We start from the raw sequence: 15,575 nt of genomic DNA, 5'->3' as shown, positions 1-15,575 counted from the left end.
TCAACTCCAAACTACAAAACAACAACAACAGAAACTCTTATGGTATATATACCTCTTCCATGATCTATACTTTTTTAGTTGCTGCTCAATGTAATAACACATTATATAAAAATCCTTGTTAGTTATTTATTTATAGTAGCACTACCCTCAGTTTTTATTTCTTATTTTTATTTAATCACCATTAAATGCCCACATTTACACATCAGTGATGTCTGAGTAAGTATTATAAAAATCTATTAATCATATCAATATCAGAAGAACTAACGATAAGAGCAAAATGGGAAGGTCCACCAAACCTTGAGCTGTTTCTGTGTGTAGCACCTAAACCTCTGCAGAGCCTTACCAAAGACTGAAAAAAAAGAGCAACAGATGTTTATTTTTAATCAGATCCATAGTGATTCAGTCTCACTATAAAAAAACATAACATTTTTTCATTTGTCAAATCAACTTAGATAATTAATGTTGTTCATCTAACATAGCATAATATTTTGAGTTTCTGTTGACTAAACCAATTGCCTTCATTGTATTAACTCAAATTTTTAATTTCAGTGAACTCAAAACTTACTTTTTTAAGTTTAACCAACAATTCTTTTTACAGTATACCCAAAAAATATTCCTAATTTTTAGATGATAATTTTAGATATAAATACATAAACCTAGTTATTGGGTATTTAAAACACATTCTGTTTATTAGTACTATTACAGAAATCTTACCCGTTTCATTTATGGCTGACAAAAAAAGTGTCACATTAGGTTTATTAGTTTGTTTATGTTAAAACTGTAATCCAAATAGATAGAAAGTTTATGTAATTCAAATGCATACATTTTAAAGGGTTAAGGGGTCCTTTCATGCTTTTTTTTTAATACATTTTCAACATTCTTTAGTGTGTAATGTTGCTGTTTGACCATGAAAAAAGTTACAAAGCACAAAGTCACTCCAAAGGGAGTTATTCTCTATATCAGTGCACGCTGTTTCTGAACTCCCTGAAATGCCTAGTCTTGAGTTTTCTTCCAGAAACAAACATATCACAATATTCCTCATTTAAATATTTCCCAGCCAAGGTATACTCAAAAAAAAGGGGACGAGGCCTGGTTGAGTTGCATTATGTGTTGAAACTCATGGTTATGGTAAATGTGTGACATTTCCTAAACACGTTCAAAGCTGTTGACCAGTCACAACACACTGGTCCAGCGGACCAATCAGAGCACATTGCGCTTTTAAGAAGAAAAGGCTTCATAGAGACAGGAAATAAACAGAGCGGGACCTATCATACATTTGGTGCAATGCGGCGCCAGGCGCGACACAAGCGTTTTTTGCTAGTTTCAGCCCGACGCAGTTATCATTTTCATGTTCTGTGCCATGTTGTTTAAATAGCAAATGCACTCGCGCCCATTTGTGCGTCCATGGGTGTGCTGGTCTGAAAGCGAGGTGTGTTCAGGTGCATTATTAGCGTATTGCTATTTTAAGAGCAAAGAAGAATAGAATAGACTGTGCCATTGATCAACTGAAACCTGGTTTTAAAGTCAATGGCACACAGGGACGCACAGCAGCACACAAACATTTTTAAATATTAAAAAGGACAATGTAAAAGATTATTATTGTGTGCATAAAGATAAGAATGCTTTGGTGGAATTTGGCTTGTCCTGTAGACGGTCCGATCCATTTCCTCACTTGAGAAGTGTTCAGTTTTTCCGCTTGTACGTAAATTCTGCCATGTAAATAGCGAATCCACCATGGCGCGAGTGCAACTGGCTTTTAAAGGGAATGGGAAATGATTGGTTTACTGCACATAATGCCCCAAACTCATCCATTACTCATTAAGAGACTAGGGACAACCCTTTTAGACCATGCGCCTGGCACACCGACCATTTTTCCCGTCGTTAAACTAGCAAAAGTGGATTTGGACAAGTGAATCTGCGCCATGCACTTAGATCGTTAAAAAAGGGCCCAGCGTTACTGAAAGACTGGGGCAAGAGGTGCTGGAAAATATGTGAAAAAGAATGTGATTTTTTAACATTCACACATGAAATCCTATTTTAGTAGATCCCAAAGGCAAAGACTTTGAAGACATGAAAAAGGGTATAATAGGACCCCTCTGCTCTGTGAGTGCAATAGCAAATTAAAGATGTAAAAAAAAAAAAATGATAATAAAGAGGACATTTACAGCACTGAGCACAATGCAGTGTAGAGCTCTTTGATGTGAACACATACACCCACTCTTGGAATGGAAAAGCTCTCTCTGTACTAATGTCTCTGTCAACAGTCAGAGAAGAGAGCAGTTAAAGCAAATGAATTATATGGATTCACATCGACCAGTTGCATAATGGACAAACAAAGAGAACAAGAGATTTTGTTCATATGTTCCGTACTGGCAATGACTAGCAGCATTCAAAGGCGAAACTGAACGTGGGAGGGTTCAAGAGCGGGGGAGAGATTGAGTGTGTGCACTGGGGACGAGAGACAGCAGGACAATAATACAAATCCTGTTCATCTGCTCTGTCCACCCTAACCAGAAACCAAACCACAGAACATCAGTGTGGAGATGTACAGCAGTTACACTTCCAGTCAACATTTGGACACACATACTGATTTTTTTATTACTATATTTCACAGTTTAGATAATAGAAAAATCTCCAGAACTAATGAAATAACACAAATGGAAGTATATGGGAATTAATAACCAAAAAAACTTATCAGAGCTATTGTACACTCAAAAGTAGCCACCTTTTTACTAGATTCAACTTCAGTTTATGTACAAACCAAAATTTATTCACACACCTTGAACATTTCATTCATTAATACAGTTTATTCACTATAGTTTAAAAAAATGGTAATAAAATATGACAAGATCCTATAATTAAACTGTGTCAGAAAAAAAGAATCTTAATTATGTCAGATAACACTTAAGCAAAATATGTGTGTGAATAAACTTTGGTTCCAAATGTTTATCAATTTTACTGGTAGTAGAATTTTTGGGTATAATATGTCACAGTTTACTTTATTTTTGCTATCCTCACTTGCATAAAAATGAACTATAGTGTCCTGCACCCACTAGTAAACATATATCAAAAATGTCATATATATATATATATATATATTTTTTTTTTTTCCCTAGGATATAATAAAATAATACGTCAAACTACAAAATATATATATTTTTTTTTTTTCAAAAATGTGATTCAATTATTGTTATCTAAAACTAAAATTAAAACTAAAAAAAGAATATGAAAACAAAAGTTTGTTACTTAAATAACATTAACTGAAATAAAATAAAAAAAATCTCTTAACACACAGTAAAATGACTGAAACCTTAACTAAAATTAAAATAAAAATGTAAAATATAAAAATGTAATAAAATGTAAAATAATTTTAATAAAACTATAATAGTATATCAATTATACTAAAATAACACTGTTAAATGACATGCTTTTAATGGGGCTTTTTTCTTACTTTTCTTTATTATGATATATGAACAGTCATCCTGTAATGAAGTGGGACTGAGGCAGAGATCCATTTGCAAGCTTTTATTCAAAGTGAGCATAGTCGTACAGGCTGGGTCGATCAGGGGCAAACAGGAACAGCAAGGAACAGGCAGAGTCGTAGTCAGAGTACAGGCAGTAGATCGAGGCAGGCGGATATCATTCACAGGTCAGTATACAAGGCAAGAGTCAGGACAGGCAGCAACGGGTCAATAAACAGGAACAGGCAAGATCAAACACGGGCAGACAGGAAACACAGAAACGCTCAGAAATGACACACTGGGAAATCAAGACTTCGCGGTGAGGTGGTGTGTGTGACAGTCCTTTATAGTCCTGGTAATGAGTGGCAGCTGGGTGTGGTGATTAGTGTGGAGTGATTGTGAAGTGAGTGCAGGTGATGAGCAATGGAGGATCATGGGAAATGTAGTCCGGGATGTGACAGGAACAGACGTGATCGTGACATAACGCCCCCCTCCCGGAAGGCGCGTCCTCGCGGCGTAGATGACACCAATAGGGAGGGGGGGTGGGTGCATTGGAGCTCTAGTGGCGGACAGGAATGGAGTCTCCAATGCAGGTTCCCGGGCCGCCATGGCGGGTCAGGTGCTACGGGCAGCCATGGCGGGTCAGGTGCCACGGGCAGCCATGGTGAGTCCGGAGTGTCAGAAGGCCATAGGGGATCAGGTGGCTTGGGTAACCTCGGCAGGTCAGGTGACTTGAGCAACGACGGCAGGTCAGGTGGTTTGGGTAACCACGGTAGGTCAGGTGGTTTGGGTAACCACGGCAGGTTAGGGTCCATAAACGGCCATAATAGTTCAAAGGCCAATGACGGCAGTGGCCAGGCAGAGTGCCCACCCACAAGCATACTGCCCCCCCCCCAAAAAGTTCTTGGGGATTTCAACGGGGTCTGTTGCGGCCTCGTGGGCAAGGAGTTCAGGTGGTTCCGGCAGGGCGAGACGCCTGGGTTGCGTTGGCAGGGCTAGGAGCTTGGATGGCGCCGGCAGGGCCAGGAGCTCGGGTGGTGCCGGCAAGGCAGGGAGTTCGGGTGGCGCCGGCAGAGCGAGAAGCGCAGGTGGCGCCGGCAGAGCGAGAAGCGCAGGTGGCGCCGGCAGGGCAAGGAGCGCAGGTGGCGCCGGCAGGGCAAGGAGCGCAGGTGGCGCCGGCAGGGCAAGGAGCGCAGGTGGCGCCGGCAGGGCAAGGAGCGCAGGTGGCGCCGGCAGGGCAAGGAGCGCAGGTGGCGCCGGCAGGGCAAGGAGCGCAGGTGGCGCCGGCAGGGCAAGGAGCGCAGGTGGCGCCGGCAGGGCAAGGAGCGCAGGTGGCGCCGGCAGGGCAAGGAGCGCAGGTGGCGCCGGCAGGGCAAGGAGCGCAGGTGGCGCCGGCAGGGCAAGGAGCGCAGGTGGCGCCGGCAGGGCAAGGAGCGCAGGTGGCGCCGGCAGAGCGAGGAGCTCAGTAGGCGCCGGCAGGGCAAGACGCTTAAGCGGTGCTGGTAGAGCATGACGCTTGGGCGGAGCAGGAGAGACCTCTGGAGTGGTCTCCAGGCCCACAGCGGCCTCTTGAACGGCGTCTGCGTCTTGAGGAGAGGAGGACGCCTTCTTCCTCCTCCTCCTCTTCCTCCGGGAGTGAGGCGATGGTTCACCGACTGGAGCGGTCTCTGGAGCAAACTCACTGGCTGAAGCGGGTTCTGGAGCGGACTCAATGGCTGGAACGCCCCTTACCTCCGTGAGCACTGAAGGGGCGGCCATCTTGCCCATAGGCACTGGCAAAGCAGCCATCTTGTCCATCGCGTCCAGGGCGCTTGAGAGCGTTGCATAAGGAGAGCTTGAGAGCGTTGCACCAGGCGAGCTTGAGAGCGTTGCACCAGGCGAGCTTGAGAGCGTTGCACCAGGCGAGCTTGAGAGCGAAGCGACCGGCGGGCTTGAGTGCGAAGCGGCCGGCGGGCTTGAGTGCGAAGCGGCCGGCGGGCTTGAGTGCGAAGCGGCCGGCGGGCTTGAGTGCGAAGCGGCCGGCGGGCTTGAGAGCGAAGCGTCCGGCTGGCTTGAGAGCGAAGCGTCCGGCTGGCTTGAGAGCGAAGCGTCCGGCTGGCTTGAGAGCGAAGCGTCCGGCTGGCTTGAGAGCGAAGCGTCCGGCTGGCTTGAGAGCGAAGCGCCCGTGGGTTTCGGAATGCCAGCTGCTCGTGCTGTAGTCAGTGGAGGATCATTCATGCTGGCACGCAATCCTCTCCGCTCTCTGACAGGACCAGAACGTGACGTGACTCTGGGCGATCAGCGGAGACGTGACGTTGCTCTGGGCGATCAGCGGAGACGTGACGTTGCTCTGGGCGATCAGCGGAGACGTGACGTTGCTCTGGGCGATCAGCGGAGACGTGACGTTGCTCTGGGCGATCAGCGGAGACGTGACGTTGCTCTGGGCGATCAGCGGAGACGTGACGTTGCTCTGGGCGATCAGCGGAGACGTGACGTTGCTCTGGGCGATCAGCGGAGACGTGACGTTGCTCTGGGCGATCAGCGGAGACGTGACGTGGCTCTGGGCGATCAGCGGAGACGTGAACTGGTGTTGCTGTTATGGAAGCCGCCATCTTGTGAGTGTCCTTAGGTGCGGCGGCCATTACACAGCCAGCCGAGGAATCGCATTTCTCCGCGACACCCACAGTAAATGGAGAACCAACTAACAACAGAGCATAGTCCATAAAACCGCGGAGTGATGAACGCGGTCCCTCTCGTCTTAATCTACTCTGGAGAGGTTGGTTGACGCCATCACAAAAGAGGTCAATCAGAGCACAGTCCGGTAGATCAGAGAGGTAAGCAATGTTCAAATATTCCTGCACATATTCCTCTAGCGATCGTGTACCCTGTGTACTCCACAACAATAATTGAGCAATGTCCATACCGTTTATATGCTCTCCAGGAAAGCTGCTGGATCGTGGTGGCGGCGAAGTCTTCTGTAATGAAGTGGGACTGAGGCAGAGATCCATTTGCAAGCTTTTATTCAAAGTGAGCATAGTCGTACAGGCTGGGTCGATCAGGGGCAAACAGGAACAGCAAGGAACAGGCAGAGTCGTAGTCAGAGTACAGGCAGTAGATCGAGGCAGGCGGATATCATTCACAGGTCGGTATACAAGGCAAGAGTCGCTTGAGAGCGTTGCATAAGGAGAGCTTGAGAGCGTTGCACCAGGCGAGCTTGAGAGCGTTGCACCAGGCGAGCTTGAGAGCGTTGCACCAGGCGAGCTTGAGAGCGTTGCAACAGGCGAGCTTGGAGAGCCGGCGCGACCGGCGGGCTTGAGTGCGAGCGACCGGCGGGCTTGAGTGCGGCGCGGCCGGCGGGCTTGAGTGCGAAGCGGCCGGCGGGCTTGAGTGCGAGCGGCCGGCGGGCTTGAGTGCGAAGCGGCCGGCGGGCTTGAGTGCGGGCGGCCGGCGGGCTTGAGTGCGGGCGGCCGGCGGGCTTGAGAGCGAAGCGTCCGGCTGGCGAGGAGCGAAGCGTCCGGCTGGCTTGAGTGCGAAGCGGCCGGCGGGCTTGAGTGCGAAGCGGCCGGCGGGCTTGAGTGCGGGCGGCCGGCGGGCTTGAGTGCGGGCGGCCGGCGGGCTTGAGTGCGAAGCGGCCGGCGGGCTTGAGTGCGGGCGGCCGGCGGGCTTGAGAGCGGCGTCCGGCTGGCTTGAGAGCGAAGCGTCCGGCTGGCTTGAGAGCGAAGCGTCCGGCTGGCTTGAGAGCGAAGCGTCCGGCTGGCTTGAGAGCGAAGCGCCCGTGGGTTTCGGAATGCCAGCTGCTCGTGCTGTAGTCAGTGGAGGATCATTCATGCTGGCACGCAATCCTCTCCGCTCTCTGACAGGACCAGAACGTGACGTGACTCTGGGCGATCAGCGGAGACGTGACGTTGCTCTGGGCGATCAGCGGAGACGTGACGTTGCTCTGGGCGATCAGCGGAGACGTGACGTTGCTCTGGGCGATCAGCGGAGACGTGACGTTGCTCTGGGCGATCAGCGGAGACGTGACGTTGCTCTGGGCGATCAGCGGAGACGTGACGTTGCTCTGGGCGATCAGCGGAGACGTGACGTGGCTCTGGGCGATCAGCGGAGACGTGAACTGGTGTTGCTGTTATGGAAGCCGCCATCTTGTGAGTGTCCTTAGGTGCGGCGGCCATTACACAGCCAGCCGAGGAATCGCATTTCTCCGCGACACCCACAGTAAATGGAGAACCAACTAACAACAGAGCATAGTCCATAAAACCGCGGAGTGATGAACGCGGTCCCTCTCGTCTTAATCTACTCTGGAGAGGTTGGTTGACGCCATCACAAAAGAGGTCAATCAGAGCACAGTCCGGTAGATCAGAGAGGTAAGCAATGTTCAAATATTCCTGCACATATTCCTCTAGCGATCGTGTACCCTGTGTACTCCACAACAATAATTGAGCAATGTCCATACCGTTTATATGCTCTCCAGGAAAGCTGCTGGATCGTGGTGGCGGCGAAGTCTTCTGTAATGAAGTGGGACTGAGGCAGAGATCCATTTGCAAGCTTTTATTCAAAGTGAGCATAGTCGTACAGGCTGGGTCGATCAGGGGCAAACAGGAACAGCAAGGAACAGGCAGAGTCGTAGTCAGAGTACAGGCAGTAGATCGAGGCAGGCGGATATCATTCACAGGTCGGTATACAAGGCAAGAGTCAGGACAGGCAGCAACGGGTCAATAAACAGGAACAGGCAAGATCAAACACGGGCAGACAGGAAACACAGAAACGCTCAGAAATGACACACTGGGAAATCAAGACTTCGCGGTGAGGTGGTGTGTGTGACAGTCCTTTATAGTCCTGATAATGAGCTGCAGCTGGGTGTGGTGATTAGTGTGGAGTGATTGTGAAGTGAGTGCAGGTGATGAGCAATGGAGGATCATGGGAAATGTAGTCCGGGATGTGACAGGAACAGACGTGATCGTGACACATCCTGAAATATATATATATATATAAAGTACAGTCCAAAAGTTTGGAACCACTAAGATTTTTAATGTTTTTAAAAGATGTTTCGTCTGCTCACCAAGGCTACATTTATTTAATTAAAAATACAGTAAAAACAGTAATATTGTGAAATATTATTACAATTTAAAATAACTGTTTTGTATTTGAATATATTTCACAAAGTAATTTATACCTGTGATGCAAAGCTGAATTTTCAGCATCGTTACTCCAGTCTTCAGTGTCACATGATCCTTCAGAAATCATTATAATATGCTGATCTGCCGCTCAAGAAACATTTAATGTGTACAATTGTACAAAATATTTGTGTACAATATTTTTTTTCAGGATTATTTGATGAATAGAAAGTTCAAAAGAACAGTGTTTATCTGAAATCTAATCTTTTGTAACATTATAAATGTCTTTACTGCCACTTTTGATTGATTTAATGCGTCCTTGCTGAATAAAAGTATTCATTTCTTTAATTTCTTTTCAAAAAAATAAAAATAAAAATTCTTACTGACCCCAAACTTTTGAACGGTAGTGTATAATGCTACAGAAGCTTTGTATTTCAGATAAATGCTGTTCTTTTGAACTCTCTATTCATCAAAGAATCCTGAAAAAAAAAGTACACAACTGTTTTCAACATTGAAAATAATCATAAATGTTTATTGAGCAGCAAATCAGCATATTAGAATGATTTCTGAAGGATCATGTGACACTGAAGACTGGAGTAATGTTGCTGAAAATTCAGCTTTGCATCACAGGAATAAATTACATTGTCAAATATATTTAAATAGTATACATTTATTTTAAATTGTAATAATATTTCACAATATTACTGTTTTTACTGTATTTTTAATTAAATAAATGTAGCCTTGGTGAGCAGACGAAACTTCTTTTAAAAACATTAAAAATCTTAGTGGTTCCAAACTTTTGGACTGTACTGTATATATATATATATATATATATATATATATATATATATATATATATATATATATATATATATATATGAAATATCACAAAAAACGTTTTTCAGAATTAATTTTAATATAAAAATTAAAACATGTTTATCACAGTGTTTTCAAGTTAATGCATGCATGAATTGCATTACTGATGTATTTTCGAAAAAATGTATAGATGAACAAGTGTGACGTTACTGACCCACATACATTATGAATATTTATAGTACATATTATTAATACCTGTAAATCTTCTTCTACCTCACACATATTCTGTTCATAGCAGGTTTATGCACCGCCTCTCTAAACATAAACACCCTCTCTAAACTGTCGCTTTTCCTTAACGAAGTCTTGATGTTTAAAGCAGACATGCTGTCTGGACAGTGTCTCCGTCCAAGGGCCTCCAACCATGCTACCGGTGAGGGCACATCCTGTCCCGGAGCAGGGGGAGCTCTGGTCGTGGGAGGTGAGGCAGGCAGGTTAAAGGTTAGCGCCCCTCTCTCTCAAGTTTTAAAAGGCTAGGACACTAGTTATAGAACTGGGTCACTAGCTACTGACTCCTAGTGAGACTGCTGAGCCTCAATCAGACAGCGCTAATGGCTTCCGCAGCTATAAAGGGCTGAAAGTGGAAACGATTATCTAGCTCATTTGAGGGGTGATGCATGCTATGGCAACAACATGTTGGGCAGCATTATGGCGGAGGGTAATCTGGAAGATTTGAGACATTATACACACACAGAAGCACAATTGGACTTAACAGCCATGGATTGAGTTCCTCATCAATCACCACCACAGTTCACCATTTGACCTAAATGAGCAAACAAGGCCTCTGTGTGAGCTCACTACATACCTGAGCTGCTGGCTATGGCCAATTAGGGTCCTTACAGAGTGACAAGCACATTAGCATCAAAAGAGGGATGGCAAAGGAGCGTTTGTGTTTCATTTGTAGTTCATTCAATAGATCATCATATTCAGATAAGATGCTATAATGAGGTTATTTTCAAATTCAAATAAAATGTACATTTGATTAAAAGACACTTGTAATTTGTAGCTGGTGAAACTGCTCTGTGAATTAAAAATATCAGACCTTTGCAAGCCGATTTTGCTTTTCTCTAATCACTGGGACAAATACATCATGAAGCATTCTCAGTAACAGAATAAGACTTACTTTATAATGTGCAATAAAATACTTAGAAAAAGATAAAGGTTTAAGTTTTGGTTTACCTATAGGGGGCGTTTACACAACACCATTTTCAGCTAAAAATGGAAAACTATTTTATACGTGTTGGACATTAATTTACATGAAAACAGCATTTTGGGGGCCTGAAAACGCAGGCTTTCAAAGTTTTTGAAAACGATACCATTATCGTCTCCGTGTGAACTACTAAAATGCGAATTTGTGAAAACAGTGACGTCAGGGGCATGTGTATTGCATGTTCAGTCTATAGGAGCGTAGTGTTTCTTTACAAAGTGACATTGCTGAATAATGCAGCGCTTTTATTCGTTTTCGCAGATCCATGTAAATGGGGATTGTTTTGATAATGTCGTCTATACTCTTTTGCGTTTTTTGTACATTGTTGTCATGTAAACGTCACCTTAGTGTTCCTTGTCCCAGTTTAGTTTGACCTGGTTTCCTAATGTGAGATCATATGTTTCCATAGCAACCCATTGTGTTCACCTGTGTCTCATTTAGCTCCATTATTTGTTCAGTTCTTATACCGTGTCCTAACTACACGCAACGCCGTAACACACGATAGAAAGTATGTTTTCCATGTTAATCTGAGTTTTTGTGATAAACCAGCTGCGACACACGACGATTCTATGTTAGAAACGGTTTCTGTTTCTCCGCGACGTCGCAGCTTGGAATACAATGCAAAGTATGGCAATGATAATATCAGGTACTGTTTACTTTATTTAATGTTAAAAGCCTTTAATGTGAGTTTGAATATCATTTTGTGTATCTTTTATAGCCAAACTGAAAGAAACAACGGACAATTCACCTCACATCTTCAAAATAAATAAAAGGAAATTGTCAACTAAAAGTGTATTCTATAACAAAGATTGTTTCATTAACTTGGTATGTATTTTTAATCATGTTAAAATGGTGTAATATTCATGAATTTTGATTATGTACTTATCAATTTTGTTGCAGAAACAGCCCGCCCACGCGCTCTTCTGATTGGCTGTGATTTTTTTTGTTTAACTTTATCGATAAAAACGGAAACGTTTTTTCGTGTAAAACTTCAATGCTGTCAAAACTATCCCCGTTCACATGGATCCACGAAAATGACTAAAAACGCTGTATTCTGCTATCAGGCCAGTAGTTGGCGATGTTACTGTGTAAAGAAAAACTATGCATCTATCATTTTTAAAAATGTTCATTTTCAGGCCCCCAAAACAGTGTTGTCATGTAAACAAATGGCCAAAACACATTACATTTTTTCCATTTTTAGTTGAAAACGATATTGTGTAAATGGCCCCTTAGTCTGGTGTCTTCAATGTCTTCAAGTTTAATATAGTAAGACTGCTGCAAAATTATCCTTTACTTCCTTCATTGTTAAACCAACCCATGACAGTATATGACTGATTGATTGATTGATTGATTGATTGATTGATTGATTGATTGATTGATTGATTGATTGATTGATTGATTGATTGAGTGATTGAGTGATTGGTTGGTTGGTTGGTTGATTGAACCAAATTTGATCTTATTGTGTAGGCAAATCTTATATTTTAACCCTACATTTATTTAAAAAATATTTTTCATCAGAATATCAACCAAAGTTCATGTTAATCACATTTGAATAATAAACAGAAAATAAATAACATTTTCTTGTTTTTCTTTTAGGCATAAATGCCACCATTTTCTGTTACTGTACTTTATATAAAGTTAAATGATAATGATATTTAATTCACAATTAACAGAGAATGTGTGTTTTAACAAAAAAGTTTGCATGAATAACAAGGACTTCACTAGGGAAGGATCTCAGATGGTTGCAAGTTTGTACTTGTTGCCGGTACCAACAGTTTGTTTAATCTGCATCTTGTTGTGATGTGAAGAGTGAAGTCGAGCCGTTCTACAGGTGTTATCTCAGAAACAGATAAAACTCAGTAACTGAGAACAGCAATAAGAGATGCACATAGGGAGATGTCCACATTTACGTAACAAAACGTCCATGGCAGCCTCTCCAGTCTGAACTTGTCATAAACCACCCTGCTGTGGGTTCGGATCAAGAACAGCTAATCCTGCATTAAAATCGGTTACTCAGTGCCAAGGACACAGAGTTCCAGACCCACTCATAATGATGGTCTTCATCTCACAGTGTGCAAAACATCTAACATGGAATATTGTACTTTAGTTTTTTAGAAAAGGACACCATTAAAAAAATTCAGAGATATTGCAAGTGTTGTATGATTAAGCCAGGCCGTTTTTTTTTTTCAATCAAGTGTTGAGCTGTCAACATTTACCCATTCAAACCTGGGAGATCCCCAATGATTCACTGAAACCGCAAGTAATCCCGACTAACTCTTTCATCAGTTTAGCGTGGCCTATATATCTTTTGTGAATGAACCAGCATGTGACAGCACACTTCAGGTGAAATGGTCATGATAAGGGCTGGACTTGTGGCTGGTCAATGTTTAGTTTGCATGTTTCAGAATACACCAACACATGATCAATAGTTTGGTTTGTTCAACAAAGGCAGCCCTGTTGCCTATCTGATTCACAAACAAAGGAGAATGTCTCGAGGGCATCGGGAACTTTGCAGGGGCTGAGGTGCTATCAGTCATCATGTGGGAGATCAAAGACAGCCTAGCGACCGTCAAACAAAGGAGAAAGAAAACTAACAAAACTTACTGAGGGAGGAAGGGAAAGAGAGAGAGAGAGAGAGAGAGAGAGAGAGAGAGAGAAAGAGACAAGGAGATGTAAATTATCAGTAGGCTACTGAATATTATGCTGCCTTCACTTACTCTCTGAATTTTCAGAGAAAAGAGTTTCCTAGGTAAAAATTGCACATGAACGTCCTCTCAAATCTAAACTTGAATGCGATGAGCTCGTAATCACAACTTCAGAAGTGGGAAGTAAGAAATTTGTGATAGCACGTGAAGGCAGCATTAACCGGATCATGTGTCTTGATTGAGCCAGTCAGAGGATTAGTCTAGGTTTGCTGCATGCGTTCGCACAAAGTTTTGCGTTCCCCTGAGAAACTTTGCGTTCGCTCACAAATGTTTTGCGTTCCTCACAAAAGTTTTGTGTACCCCGAGAAACTTTGCGTTCACTTGTGAAACTTTGAGTTCCCCTGAGAAACTTTGCATTCGCTCACAAAAGTTTTGTGTTTTCCCCTAGAAGCTCCACGTTCCCTCACGAAACGTTTGTTCACAACAGTTTTGCGTTCCCCCGAGAAACTTTGTGTTCGCTTGTGAAACTTTGTGTTTGCTTGTGAAACTTTGAGTTCCCCTGAGAAACTTTGCATACATTCACAACAGTTTTGCGTTCCCCCATGAAACTTTGCGTACATTCACAAGTTTTGCGTTCCCCCATTAAACTTTGCATACGTTCACAACAGTTTTGTGTTTTCCCCCTAGAAGCTCCACGTTCCCTCACGAAACTTTGCTTTTGCTCACAACAGTTTTGCGTTCCCCCATGAAACTTTGCGTTCCTCACAAAAGTTTTGTGTACACCGAGAAACTTTGCATTCGCTTGTGGAATTTTGAGTTCCCCCATGAAACTTTGCGTACGTTCACAACAGTTTTGCGTTCCCCCATGAAACTTTGCGTACGTTCATAACAGTTTTGCATTCCCCTGAGAAACTTTATGTTAGCTCACAGAAGTTTTGCGTTTTCCCCCTAGAAACTCTGCGGTCCCCTTACAAAACTTTGTGTTCGTTCACAACAGTTTTGCGTTCCCCCATGAAATTTTGCATTCGCTCACAAAAGTTTTGTGTACCCCGAGAAACTTTGTGTTCGCTTGTGAAACTTTGAGTTCCTCTGAGAAACTTTGCGTTCCCCCATGAAACTTTGCGTACGTTCACAACAGTTTTGTGTTCCCCCATGAAACTTTGCGTACGTTCACAACAGTTTTGTGTTCCCCCATGAAACTTTGCGTACGTTCACAACAGTTTTGTGTTCCCCCATGAAACTTTGCGTACGTTCACAACAGTTTTGCGTTCCCCTGAGAAACTTTACGTTAAAACTCTCGTTAGAGTTACAAACGATCTACTCTTATCATCCGATCGTGGCTGTATTTCTCTATTAGTGTTATTAGATCTCAGTGCTGCTTTTGACACTATCGATCATACCATTCTTTTAAAAAGACTTGAAAACTATATTGGCATTAGTGGAATTGCTTTGGCATGGTTCAAATCGTACTTATCTGACCGTTATCAGTCTGTGGTAGTTAATGAAGAGATGTCGTATCGATCACAGGTTCAATATGGAGTGCCACAAGGCTCAGTACTATGACCGTTGCTTTTCACTCTGTACATGCTGCCCTTAGGAGAGATAATTAGGAAGCATGGTGTTAGTTTTCACTGCTACGCTGACGATACTCAGCTCTATATTTCCTCGCGCCCTGACGAAACCTACAAATTCACAAAACTAAAAGAATGCATAGCTGAAATTAAAAACTGGATGACAAGAAATTTCTTATTATTAAATTCAGAAAAAACTGATTTCCTAATCTTTGGACCAAAAACTTCCTCACGAAAAAACCTTGAATACTCTCTAACACTTGACGGGTGCTCCATTAAACCTTCGTCCTCAGTTAGGAACCTGGGTGTGCTTTTTGATACCAATCTTTCATTTGAAAGTCATGTTTCCAGTATCTGTAAAACCGCCTTCTTCCATCTAAAAAATATATCTACATTATGACATATGCTCTCAATGACAAATGCGGAACAGTTGGTTCATGCATTCATGACCTCAAGACTAGATTACTGTAACGCTCTACTGGGTGGTTGTTCTGCTCGGCTTTTAAACAGACTACAGTTGGTCCAAAATGCGGCAGCTAGAGTTCTTACTAGAACCAGAAAGTATGACCATATTAGCCCAGTTCTGTCAACATTACATTGGCTCCCTATTAAACATCGTATAGATTTTAAAAATCTTGCTACTTACTTATAAAGCTCTAAATGGTTTAGCTCCCCAGTACCTAAGTGAGCTCTTAATGCATTATAGTCCTCCACGTTTATTGCGA

This window comes from Chanodichthys erythropterus, chromosome 17 (genome assembly GCF_024489055.1).
Source record: "Chanodichthys erythropterus isolate Z2021 chromosome 17, ASM2448905v1, whole genome shotgun sequence".
NCBI classification, from domain to species: Eukaryota; Metazoa; Chordata; class Actinopteri; order Cypriniformes; family Xenocyprididae; genus Chanodichthys; species Chanodichthys erythropterus.
The sequence above is the reverse complement of the archived record's forward strand: the minus strand, read 5'-3'. Positions refer to the sequence as shown.